The sequence below is a fragment of the Callithrix jacchus genome, chromosome 12, assembly GCF_049354715.1.
Source record: "Callithrix jacchus isolate 240 chromosome 12, calJac240_pri, whole genome shotgun sequence".
Taxonomy (NCBI): Eukaryota; Metazoa; Chordata; class Mammalia; order Primates; family Cebidae; genus Callithrix; species Callithrix jacchus.
In genome coordinates, this window is record NC_133513.1 from 31,940,340 (window position 1) to 31,953,542 (window position 13,203).

A 13,203-nucleotide genomic window follows, 5' to 3' on the forward strand; every position below is an offset into this window, starting at 1 on the left:
CATTTTGCAAGTAAGAGCCTCAGGACCTTACCTTGTGCCCTAAATCTATCTATGAGAGCCAAAATCTCTTCTCTTGGGTGGTTTCACATCTGAGAGACATCATGATGCCTGTGTGCTGGGCCTAGGCAGAGATCACAATCCTACCTATGGGTAAACAGAAGGCATGAGGGTCACATCACCTGGGTAATGGGCCAGAAGTATATCACAATCCCTTCTGTTGACAGATCCCAAAAATGAGTTATGTCACCTGGGTGCCAGACTCAGTGATATATCACATTGCCCAGTACAGGCAGGCCACAAACAGGAGAGTCATATTGCCTGGGTGCTTGGCCCAGTGGTGTGTCACAAACTTTTATGCAGGCAGCCATAATAGCAAAAAAGAGTCACATTACCTCGATGCTGCGCTAGAGATGTCAGTCTATTGGTCATTCAAGGTGAGGGTTATAATCTCTTTAGACATCCATGTAACAAAGCTCCAACTCCTTCATCCTCAGAAGCAAAGGCCAGTGAAGACCAAATATGGCTTGAAAGGTAAGTCCCTTAAGGGACTTATGTCACAATGCCCAGTGTATGGAGGCCACAAGCAGGAGAGTCACATTACCTGGGTGCATCACCAAGTGATTTGTTGTTTAACACTCACAGAAAGGTCCAAGGATGAGAGTCTCAATATTGCATGTGACCTGTCCCAAATATGAAAGTCAACACCTTTTGTGAGTTCTGTCCAAGTACATGAGTCACAGTGTCAACAGTGGGCTGGATATGTGCATGAGAGCCCCAACCTCATCTGAAAAAATGAATTATACCTAGGCAAAGGACATAAGTGATGTGTCTCTCCTGCCTGGGCTATTCTCTCCAGGGAGATATCAAAATATTCATGCATCAATCAACTGGGTAATGTGACTCTCTTTTCTGACCTGGGCTGAGATAATTCTTACATACAGAGGGCACAATTAGCAAAAGAAAGTCACATTACTAGGTGCTGGGCTAGAGATATTTGTCTCTCCATCATTCAGGACAAGGGTTAGGATCTCTTTAGATATCCATGTAACAGAGCCCCAACTCCCCCGTGCTCAGAAGCAAAGGCCTGTGGAGACCAAATAGGGCTTGAATGGTAAGTCATCTAAAAAAGCAGAACGTCATTGGCTTTGTCCTCTCCCCTTCAAGTACAACCAGATTATCTCTCTTCTGACTTTTCACTATACTCAGCACTGGAACAAGACTCCTGAATTCCCCCCCTCACCTCTCTACCCCTGCACTCTTACTGGGCAGACCAGAGACCAAAAGACTTGAACTTTGGCACAACCAGGAGAGAAGTAAATCCAAAGAGAAAGGTGGTGGCAAGGACTGTGCTCTCACAGTTGTCCAGGCCCAAGACCACAGCCCTGGCTGCGATCCAGGTCACACTGCATGCAGGTTGGACACCACGGGAAGACCTGGAACAGCCTCTGCAGCTTCTGCTTATTTGTTTACTTAAACACCAAAAATGTAAATACTTTTCCAAGGTTTTCAGATACACCCAGGCACTACCAGTTGAAAGTGGGAATGATGGCATCTTCAGCAAAATTTATTGCCTCACCTGCCAAGGCAGGACCCAGACGCGGCCTCACCAATTCAGCTGTCCCAGGCTGGAGGTGATTCTGTGACGCCTCCCCCTGCAGCTCCACTCTTCCCCCTCTTTTTTTTTCATTAACCACTGGCAAACTTTTGGCCATCCTTCTTGTCATCACACTGGGGCACCTGACACCAACGAGACTCGGGAACCCCACTAAACTCAGGTCCTGCAGGGGTCAGGTGAACATGCAGTAAGTCCGAAAGGAAAGTCATCTACCACCTCCAGAATGAACATATCAAAACCTCCGCACTCCAGGAAGAAGTCAGGAGCCCAGTGGGGGCTGCAAGTCTAGCTCACCACAACCTATACATGTGGAGTGCTTCGTGGCTCATATTTGTGTTTTGCAGGCTGAAGTTTCTGCAATGGTTCACAGTCTTTGTTCCAAACATGGAACTAGCATTTGGCTGGTTAGCCAGGCGTCCTCGATGGAGAAAGGATGGAAACGGTGAGAATTTTCAGCACAGTGGATTGCCTTGCTCTGGCAGCAAACAACCCTGGGCCGTGAGACACCCAGAAGCTCCAGGCTAGAGGCAGTCACATGAGGCCTCCTACCTATAGCATCTCCTGCCTTTTTGTTTGTTTGTTTGTTTTTGCAACCTTAATCCCCTACTTTTGGTTATTCTCCTTGTCACAATGGAGCACTTGGTCTTTGTCACAATGGGGCACCTGGCACCATAGAGATGAAAATGTGCTGAGCTGGGGTCCTGCCATTTCTACATGAACATGCCAGGGTCAAAGTGGAAAGTCCTCTGAAGCCTCCAGAACAAATAGAACAGGGCCCAGCACTGCAGGGAAGATTGAGGCACCCACTGGCGGATGCAGGACACACACACACAGCAGTGATAAATGTGTAAGGCACTCCCTGGTCCGGGCCTGTCTTCTGGACTCTGGAGTTTGTATCCAGGCCTGGGATCACCCGTCCACACACAGAATAAGCTCTTGGACCGGCTGCTTCACCCAGCACCCAGGCCGTGCCAGAGAGAATCTCAAATGCTGCTTTCCACTGTAGTGGCTGACACTAATGACCCCGGAAACACTTCCCCCACGGGGACTCTAAGTTGTCCAGCTCGCCACCCTGGGGTTTCTCATCATCCAGTGATTCCAAAAGCAACAATCTACAATGGCATGACCCCACCAGAAACAAACAAACATCTGAGCAAAGTCCATTGGTCACTTTTAATTTTTCAAAGGTGACAATTGTCTCTTCCTGAAAGTTTAAGAGTTCACTAACAACCTATTCTAATGAATGTGCAATTCACACTAAAACTGATTGAAGAGTGAGTTCTGATTCTAGGATACTTTGTATTCTCAAATGGTGTCTGTGTCTTTCAGCCCCATCAAAATGCAACAGTGATGACTATTTGTCTTCTCAGCACTGTGGGGACACAGAGCCTTAGATGAAAGTGTGTCAAAAACAACATTCCATAAAGGGCTGTCACTTCCAATTTTCAAGCAAAGTGAGAAACTAATAATGATATATAAAACACTTTGGCCAAAATGCACAATTTGTAACAGAAAAATGGCAATAAACTATTCCACATGTGTGGCCATCATGGTAATTTAAACAGTAAAAATCATTGCCAAATTTAGGAAGAAAAATCTGTAAGCTCATGACTGTTAAAAAGCTTAACTTCTGTGTGCTAGAAGTTTTGAAATTTATCTCTCCATGCCAATCTGCCCAAACAAATCTTGAGTTGTTTATTTCTATAGAATTTCTACAGAATCCTAATGGGCATGACCTTCTGGCCCATCCTCAAAGCACCAGAACCAGCGAAATTGCACTTGCTCGTGTTTCCCCCTATTTTGTTAAGAGTGAAAATATTTAATGACAGAGTAGGTTGGGAAAATACTGAATTAATGGCTGAGGCCTCCTGGTGGGAAGTCTCTGGCAGCCTAAGCCTTTTTACAATAAATAAGTTACAGGTAAAACTATAAAAAAAAAAAGAAAAAGAAAAAGAAGACTACTATCCCAGCATCCTGCGCAGTGAGGGGAAGGAAGCCCGGGAATGGGTGAAAGAGGCTCTGGGGGATAGCGAGCCAGGGAGGGCCGCTCCTCCTGTGAAGCGGTTTTCTCCTCCTTACGCCGGTGGCGAGGGCGCTCACTCAGGGGCAGGTCCCGGTAGCGCGAGGCGGTGCAGGGCGGGAAGGGGAATCGTGGCGGCCGCGGCGGCAGGGACCGCAGGAGCTGTGGTGGTGTCAGCGCGGCCGTGGGAGAAATGGGAGACCCAGGGTGGGAGATAATAGAATCTGTCCCTCCAGCTGGCCCCGAGGCATTTGAGTCAACAACGGATGAAAATGAGGACGACATTCAGTTTGTCAGTGAAGGACTATCGAGCTCTGTTCTTGAATACATTGATCTGGTCTGTGGTGATGATGAGAAGCCTACACCTGTCATCGTGATATGGAGTCTTGCTGTGTCTCCTAGGCTGGAGTGCAGTGGTGTGATCTCAGCTCACTGCAACCTCCGCCTCCCGATATTCGAGTGATTCTTCTGCCTCAGCCTCCCGAGTAGCTGGGACTACAGATTCTGTTTCCTAAAATGCCAAAATGACAGGGTGATTTTTTTGCATTTTTTAAAAGTGAAGAAGGTGAAAACAGACACAGAAAGTAATGAAGTGAGCAAAAAATAATTGCGGGTTGTCTAAGGCAAATGAACCACATTTCTAGTATATTGAACACCCAATCATTGAAGAAAACCCATCATGTTCATCAAAGGAAGAAATAGATAATCTTGTGCTTCCAGATTGTTGGAATGAAAAACAAGCATTTATGTTTACAGAACAGTACAAATGGCTTGAAATAAAAGAAGGTAAATTAGAATGTAAGGATTGTTCAACAGTTCGGCATTTAGGATCTAAAGCAGAAAAGCATGTTAATGTGTCCAAGGAATGGATTGCATATTTAGTAACCCCTAATGGCAGTAATAAAACTACTAGACAAGCTTCTCTACGAAAAAAAGTTAAGGAACATGATGTTTCTAAAGCTCATGGTAAAATTCAGGATTTGTTAAAGGAATCAGCTAATGATTCAATTTCTAATTTAGTACATAAACAAAATAATAAAAACATTGATGCTACTGTAAAAGTTTTCAATACTGTTTACAGTTTAGTAAAACATAATAGACCTTTATCTGATATTGAGGGGGCAATGGAATTACAGGAAAAAAATGGAGAGGTAAATTGTTTAAATACATGTTACAGTGCAACAAGAATAGCAGAACATATTGCAAAAGAAATGAAAATGAGGCTGGGCATGGTGGCTCAAGCCTGTAATCCCAGCACTTTGGGACGCCGAGGTGGGTGGATCACGAGGTCAAGAGATCAAGACCATCCTGGTCAACATGGTGAAACCCTGTCTCTACTAGAAATACAAAAAATTAGCTGGGCATGGTGGCGCGTGCCTGTAATCCCAGCCACTCAGGAGGCTGAGGCGGGAGAATTGCTTGAACCCAGGAGGCGGAGGTTGCGGTGAGCCGAGATCGTGCCATTGCACTCCAGCCTGGGTAACAAGAGCAAAACTCTGTCTCAAAAAAAAAGAAATGAAAATGAAGATATTTAAGAATATTATTGAAAAGAATGCCAAAATCTGTATCATAATTGATGAGGCATTTACAGTTTCAAAGAAAAGCACCCTAGTGATTTACCTCCAGTGCACAATTCAGTCAGATTCTGCACCTGTTATTTGTTGCTTTAAAAGAATTGGTGTCAACTACAGCAGAGTGTATTTTTAATACATTATTGACTACTTTAAATGATTGTGGTTTTACGAATGATTATTTGAAAGCAAATCTAATTGCATTTTGTTCTGATGGTGCTAATACAATTCTGGGAAGAAAGTCTGGAGTAATAACAAAATTGTTAGAAAATTTTCCTGAAATCATCATTTGGAACTGTTTAAATCATCGATTGCAATTGTCACTTGATGATTCTATATCTGAAATAAAACAAATTAATCATTTAAAAATATTTCTTGATAAAATTTATTCTATTTATCATCAACCTAATAAAAATCAAACCAAGCTTCTAGGAACTATAGCTAAAGAACTTGAAACTGAAATTATTAAAATTGGTCGGGTTATGGGACCAAAATGGGCAGCATGTAGTTTACAAGCTGCTCCTGCTGTATGGCATGCGCATCCTGTATTATATGTGCACTTTACTCATTCTTACTCTGGTTTGGCAAAGATATTAGCTAACATTAATTTCTTACAAGACCTTTGTTTAATGATTCACATCCTTGAAGAATTTTCAGTACTTTCTACTGCATTACAGTTAAGATCAACTAATATTTAAAAAGCACAAAAATTGATCAAATGTACCATAAGAGCTTTGGAAAACTTAAAAATTCATACTGGGAAGTATGAATCTCAAATTGAAGATTTAATCAAGTCAGATAAGTTTAAAGATATTCCATTTAATAAAAACAATAAATTTAATGGTCTTCCTAGGAATATCTTGCTAGACAATATAATTCAGCACATGAATCTATGCCCTTTATCTGAGTGAAACCATGATGAAAGTATTTTTAATTACCTTGATTTGCTAGAACCTTCTACATGGCCTTATGAAGAAATAACTTCACAGTGGATAGCTGGTGAAAAAAAAATATTTCATTTGTGTGAAATTTTAAAATATGAAGTTGATTTGAATGATTTTTGGGAATTTGTAAACAACGATATAAAATCAAACAATATTTCAATTCCTACAACTATACAAAAAGCTAGAAAGATAGTTAGCACCATTGCAATCAATAGTGCAGAAGCTGAAAGAGGTTTCAATTTAATAAACATAATTTGTACAAGGGTGAGAAATAGTTTAACAGTAGATCATGTACCAGATTTAATGACAATAAATCTATTGGGGAAGGAATTAGCAGATTGGGATGCAACACCATTTGTAAAATCTTGGTCAAATTGCAACCACAGGTTGGCTACAGATACAAGAGTTCAGCAAAAGTCAACAAAAGTCTTCCATGAGAATCAATTGGCTATATGAAACTTACAATAGAATATTTTATGTGTTTTTTATCATCTGAAAATTATGTACTATATATCCTTTATATATATAAAGGGTTTTGTTTTTGTTTTGGAAAGTTTGTTAAACTTTTATCAGCATGTTGCTGTTTAAAAGGTGTTTAACGAGATAACCTTGAAGACTGGTTTTAGGAGCTATAGTTTTTTAGAGATTGGCCCATGTTTGCTAGAGTGGGTCATAATACATATTCCATGAAGTTCTGTACAGAACAAACACCATTTATAATTTTGTACTGTTTTACTTTAAGTAAGGATAAAAAAAAAAATAACAGGACTCAGATAAGTTCCAAGTCCTGGAGGTTACATCAAATAAACGAGAAATGGAATCAAAACTATAAGCCTTTTGGCTCTTTTCTCATTTCCATATCTCTGCTATCTAGTATGGTAATCACTAGCTACATGTGGCTAATCAGCTCAGTAGGACTAAAAGTAAAATTTTAATTTACTTAATTTTACTTAAATATAAAAACTGAAAATGTAAAAAATTTTTTTTGCTTAGCTTTACTGTTTTTCAGGAATACATTTTACTCTGTTACCTTGCATAAGGTTTGGTTGTTGTAGTGTGCCTGTCAAACTTGTGTGTCATTTCCAATACTGAATATAAAATTACTGCTGATAGATATGATACTACTGTCAGCAGATGGATTCGGTGCAAATTATTTTTTCTATGAATTGATGTAACATCATGTTTATCTGAATTTTATGAAGACAACAGGAATTACAGTGATTCCAGTGCAAATTGTAACTGGCAATTTAAATACTTACTTTAATCATGATTAAATTATTTTTCTAGTTAAAAAAATAAAAAAGAAAAGAAAAGGAAATTATTTTCTTTCTTTGCTCACCATAAAGAGAAACACACAGGGTCTAGACAGGTCTGTTGGAGCCAGGCTTGTCCTGGGAAATTGGATCGTGCCAAGCAGGAGCCGTGAGGATGGAGGGCAGGTGAGATGGGGCTCCCAGGGAGATGCAGCCAGGGTCAGGGCCTGGCCCACTCAGACTGGCAGGGGCCTTCTAAAGGCCAGGAAGGATGCCCAGGACAATGAAGGCTCAAACGGCCCATCTGAGTCTAGATCTGTTCAGATCGTGCTGAATCTCAGCAGCTCTGCCAACAAGGGGCCTGATCAGCCTTAATGATCTCATTCACTGGAGGCAGGCACATGGTGGATGGGTCCAGAGAGTTGCATACTGCCAATGCAGGAGTCCACTGCCCTGCTGACTGGAAAGAGCCTCTGCAAGTGCTGGCCCTAGTGCTATCAGTCTGTGGGTTTTTCAAGATGGGCATTCGAACCTCTGTGGCCATGTCCAGTTACCTGAGCCTTATCTTCTCAGTCTGCAGAAGTGTAGAACCATGAAGACTGGATAGGATTTGAATGGGAGTCCCCCTAAAAAGACAGTGTGAGCTGGGCACGGTGGCTCACGCCTGTAATAAAACCACTTTGGGAGGCTGAGGCGGGTGGATCACGAGGCCAAGAGATCGAGACCATCCTGGTCAACGTGGTGAAACCCCGTCTCTATTTAAAAAAATACAAAAAATTAGCCAGGCATGGTGGCACATGCCTGTAATCCCAGCTACTCAGGAGGCTGAGGAAAGAGAATTACCTGAACCCAGGAGGCGGAGGTTGCGGTGAGCCGAGATCGCGCCATTGCACTTTAGCCTGGGTAGCAAGAGCGAAACTCTGTCTCAAAAAAAAAAAAAAAAAAAAAAAGGCAGTGTGTTTGGCCTCTCCTCTCCTCTCTGAGCAGAACAAGATGACCACCTCCATCCTCTCTTCTTGCAGGGCCCAGAACTTGAGCAGGACTCCTGGCGATCATCTTCCCTATTCCCACTGCTCTGCCTTCCTAACTTTGCACATTTCTCAGGCAAGGCAATGATCAGGCTGCTGGAGTCTTGGCACAGCCAGAGAAGCAAGCCAGAACACAGCAAGGGTGGTGGAGGCGTGGGCTGCACTCCACTGGTGCCCCAGACCAAGGCTGCATGCTTATGCTGAAGTCCAAAATGTACTGGAGGCAGTTCCCTGCACTCCCCAGTAACCTGGATTAGCCTATGCAGCTGCAGCTTCTTCCAGTTCTTCAGCAATGGGGGCATGTATCATTTCCAAAGGTTTTCAGACAATCTCTCCTGACCCCTGGCAAGGGGTGGTTATCTTGGCGATCTCCAGCAGGGCCCATGGCCTTGCACCCAAGGAGTACCCAGCAATCCCCGCACCCACCGAGGCACTAAGCATTTGCAATGGGCCTCTTTCTGGAAGCTTGACTTCTCCTCCTATTTGCTCTTTATCTTCTCCTCTCCCTACCCCCATCCTTTTGGCCATCCTCCTTAGCAAAACAATGAGACAACTGGGTGCTGGAATCTTGCAAACCGCTGTGCAGACCTCTAGTCCTTCCCAGGCCTGGCCAACAGGGCAGCAAATTGGAGACAAAAGTTGTCTTCTGCCTCCTTAAGGACAAGAACAAACCAGCACACCTAGAAGTCATGCTCCAGTGCAGTCTGCAGGCTCAGCTCAGGACAAAGCCAGAACATGGGGCACTCCCTGATATGCCCTTTTTTCCTGAAGGCTGGAGCTTGCATGGCAGAGGTAGCCCTTCAGGACAGGGAATCAGAGCTTTGCTGGCTGCTTTACACCACTAGGGCAGCACCAGAGATCATTGTGGCTGAGGCTTTCCTGTGGGCTGCAGTGCCTGCCCCTTTAGTAACCCCACAAAACACCTCTCCAGCAAGTAATCCACCGTGTCCTGCCTGCCAGCCTAGGCTTTCTCCTCACCTGGTGATTCCAAAGAAGACAATCTATACTGAAATGACTAAATTCTAGAAGCAGGGAAATGCAAAGAAGCTGTGGGAAGACTGTCATCTAGATTCTTAAAAAATATAATTTCCTTTCTTGCTATATTCATTAGTTCATGAAACAGATATTATAACAAATGTACAATTCACACTAAAGTTGACTGAAGGGTGAATTCTTATTCTTTTTTTTGAGACGGAGTTTCACTGTTGTTACCCAGACTGGAATGCAATGGCAGGATCTCGGCTCACCGCAACCTCCGCCTCCTGGGTTCAAGCAATTCTCCTGCCTCAGCCTCTGAGTAGCTGGGACTACAGGCGTGCACCACCATGCCCAGCTAATTTTTGTATTTTTAGTAGAGACAGGGTTTCACCTTGTTGACCAGGATGGTCTCCATCTCTTGACTTCGTGATCCACCCGCCTCGGCCTCTCAAAGTGCTGTGATTATAGGCGTGAGACACCGCGCTCGGCCGGGTGAATTCTTATTCTAAAGAACTTTGTGGTCTCCATTTTTTCTGTTCCCACTACCAGGACCCCCTTAATATCTGAACAGTTATCATTGAGGTGGAGATATAAAGAAACTAGCTAGGTAGATGGAACAGAGTCCTTGGCAGAATGTTTGTTCTAACAAAAAGCAGCCCAAGAAATTACTTCTCTCTCTCTCTTTTTTTTGAGACGTAGTTTCGCTCTTGTTACCCAGATTGGAGTGCAATGGCACGATCTCGGCTCACCGCAACCTCCGCCTTCTGGGTTCAAGCAATTCTCCTGCCTCAGCCTCCTGAGTAGCGGAGATTACAAGCATGAACAACCTGTAATCCTCCCGAGTAGCTGGGACTACAAGCGTGCACCACCATGCCCAGCTAATTTTTTTTTTTTTTTTTTTTTTTTTTTTTTTTGAGATGGAGTTTCGCTCTTGTTACCCAGGCTGGAGTGCGATGGCGCCATCTCGGCTCACCCCAACCTCCGCCTCCTGGGTTCAGGCAATTTACCTGCCTCAGCCTCCTGAGTAGCTGGGATTACAGGCGTGCACCACCATGCCCAGCTAATTTTTGTATTTTTAGTAGAGAAGGGGTTTCACCATGTTGACCAGGATGGTCTTGATCTCTTGAACACATGATCCACCCGCCTCAGCCTCCCAAAGTGCTGGGATTATAAGCGTGAGCCACTGCGTGTGGCCTGAAATTACTTCTCTTTAACCTATAGCAACCTGGAAGATTGAGGAGCGATCATAGGTAAGAAAGCTGGAAGACTGCATGGGCAGGGACCCTGCAGCTGCACCAAAATAAGAAACCACCTTGAGCCAGACAAATCCAACATAGGGGGGCTCCACCCCGCATTTTACCACATGCACAGTAAGAAAGAGATAAGCAACTTGAAGCAGTTCAGGCTAAAAACCGCCAGCATAATAAAAGGTTGGGGAGTGCGCTGCCAAAGATTCAGGCTCTATGCAGATGACACAACTAGTCCTGACCAGCTTTTAAGCCTTAAGTGAAAAGATACTCCCTCCCACCAGCTGATCGATAAAAACCCTTGCATTTCACTGCTGAAAGGTGACCCTTTTTTGAGAACTTTCTCTTCAGCAGAGAGCTATTCTCTATTTTCATGTATTAAACTTATGCACTAACCTCACTTTTGATGTGTCTGCATTTTTTATTTCCTAAGTCGGGAGACTGAGACATCAAGTGTCACCCCAGACAATGAGGCCACTTTATCATGACTTGTCTCATTGCCTCTTGGGATATGAAACCTTTGATGAAAATGTGTCCAAAAGAACATTTCATAAAGTGCTCTCTCTTCCAATCATCAAGCAATATGGGAAATATTCATGATGTATAAAAAACTTTTGGCTGAAAGACACAATTTCTAACACAAATTAAATGCTGTAAGTTGTTCTATGTATGTGTATTTTGGTCATTAGGACATCATCATACATTGCCACATTTTGTAAGAGGGACCGGTGAACTTGTGGCTGTTAAAAAGCTTAACTTCTGTATAGTGTTACCTATGAAAGTTAGTGTAAGGTCTCACCAAGCCATGGATGGCACATTGATCTTAGTGAACTGCACGGTACCCCCCTGGAGGGCCTTTCAGAATTAGAAAACCTAAAATGGCTGTAAGATCATAGAAAGAGGAAGAAATAATCACCCCCTGAAGTGCCTACTTAACTCTGAGACGTTCTCAATTGTTTCTTATTCCAGCCTCAATTGACAAAGCCATTGAACTTTGTAACCGAGCTTGGCCAAGTGTAACTCCACACTCTTTGACCCCTTCCCAGCTTGCAAACCTATGCTCTCCTAGCAGCTCACAAAACCCACCAATTGTAACTTGTGTAACTTTCCACTGCCCACTCCAAACCTGTAAAACCAACTCCTATTCCTCCTCCCTTTGCTAATGCCATTTTCAGCCTCAGCTGGCCAGCACCCAGGTGAATAAACATCCATGTTACTCACACAAAGCCTGTTTGGGAGTTCTCTTTATTCAGGGTGAGGAAGGAGACAGAGGCATCTGGGATTACCTTCCCCTCTGTCATCCACCATGCATCTCAATAGAAGAGAGCAGGCCAGCTGGTGCCTCCTGAATCTCTGTCCTGAAAATAATATGCTTGGTCTTAGGGAAACTCTCTGGAAGACACTATTTTCACTTAAAACATGATCAAACCAGAAACCTTTTCACATGTGAGTCCTAAAACTGTAAACCAAAACCCTTTCATAGGTGATTTCTAAAGCTATAAACCTAAAATTCTTCTGAAGAGGGAGACCCAGGCATCTCAGATCAACTTTCCCTTTTTCCTAAGACTGTAAACTTCCCCTTTTCATTCCTAAGACTGTAAACCAAAGCCCTTTTCGTATGTAATTCCTGAGACTGTAAACAGAGATCCTTTTCATATGTAATTCTTAAGACTGTAAACCAAAACCCTTTCATATGTAATTCCTGAGACTGTAAACCGAGACCCTTTTCATATGTTAAGCTGTAAACCTAAGATTCTTCCACGTGTAACATCTAAAGTATAAACCTATACAAATAAGAAACCTTTCTTTGTTAAGCAAGCTTGGCTGTTAGGCAACTATGCCACCTTGCTCCCGGCGGAATAAACTTCTTCCTCCTGTATTCGGTGTCTGAGAGATCCATTTCCCGCAGTCGCTCCTGCTACACTTCCATATGTAACATGTAAAGTATAAGCCTATATAAAGGCAGATCCTTCCTTTGTTAGATGAGCTGGGCTTTGGGCAAATTATGCCCAGGCTCCCAGCCAAATAATAAACTCTGTCCTCCTGCGTTCAGGAAATCTGTTTCCTACGGCTGCTTCTGCTACATTTTTGGGGCATTGGCTGAGAAGCTAGTCTTGGATAGCAGATGGTGAGAAAAAGTCCCTTAGGTAGTTTGCCTAGCCCTGTGGAGCATCCCTGCGAGGGGACTCCTGCTGACTGAGGTGACACATCCTAAGAGTGCTCCCAGGCAGGTATTTGCCTGGTGGAAAAGTCTCACCAGAGCGGAGCAGGAAAGCTCTGCAGTGTGAATTCACCCAGTGGCTGAACACCAACGAGGAACGAGTATTTGGGGAAGTCCAGACCTAAATCCTCCAAAGCAGACAAAAGGAAGTGTGGAAAAACTCCACCCATTGCTGCCCGCTTCCCAGAGGGAACTCCCCCTCTGGCAGCCTGTCTGAGACCCAAGGCTGGGGTGCAGATGCCTTTGAGAGAGCAGAGGTACACAGGAGTAGATGAGGACAGCCATATACTAGAAAGGTGTGTTTTTATGTACCTGCTATTTACCTC

General features: G+C 43.5%; 1 long non-coding RNA gene and 1 pseudogene across 2 annotated transcripts in view; one reads left to right on the forward strand and one right to left on the reverse strand.

The window, feature by feature from the left end:
- The first annotated feature begins 3,605 nt into the window (after positions 1-3,605).
- On the forward strand, positions 3,606-6,618 carry LOC144578628 (E3 SUMO-protein ligase KIAA1586-like; annotated as a pseudogene).
- Positions 3,939-13,203, reverse strand: part of LOC144578629 (uncharacterized) — a 61,571-nt gene continuing 52,306 nt past the window's right edge. For both annotated transcript variants that reach the window (XR_013524813.1, XR_013524812.1), the window contains 2 exons: positions 6,145-6,202; positions 3,939-4,146 (listed from right to left, as the gene is read on the reverse strand). This is a non-coding gene — a long non-coding RNA (uncharacterized LOC144578629). The remainder of the gene's footprint in view (positions 4,147-6,144; positions 6,203-13,203) is intronic.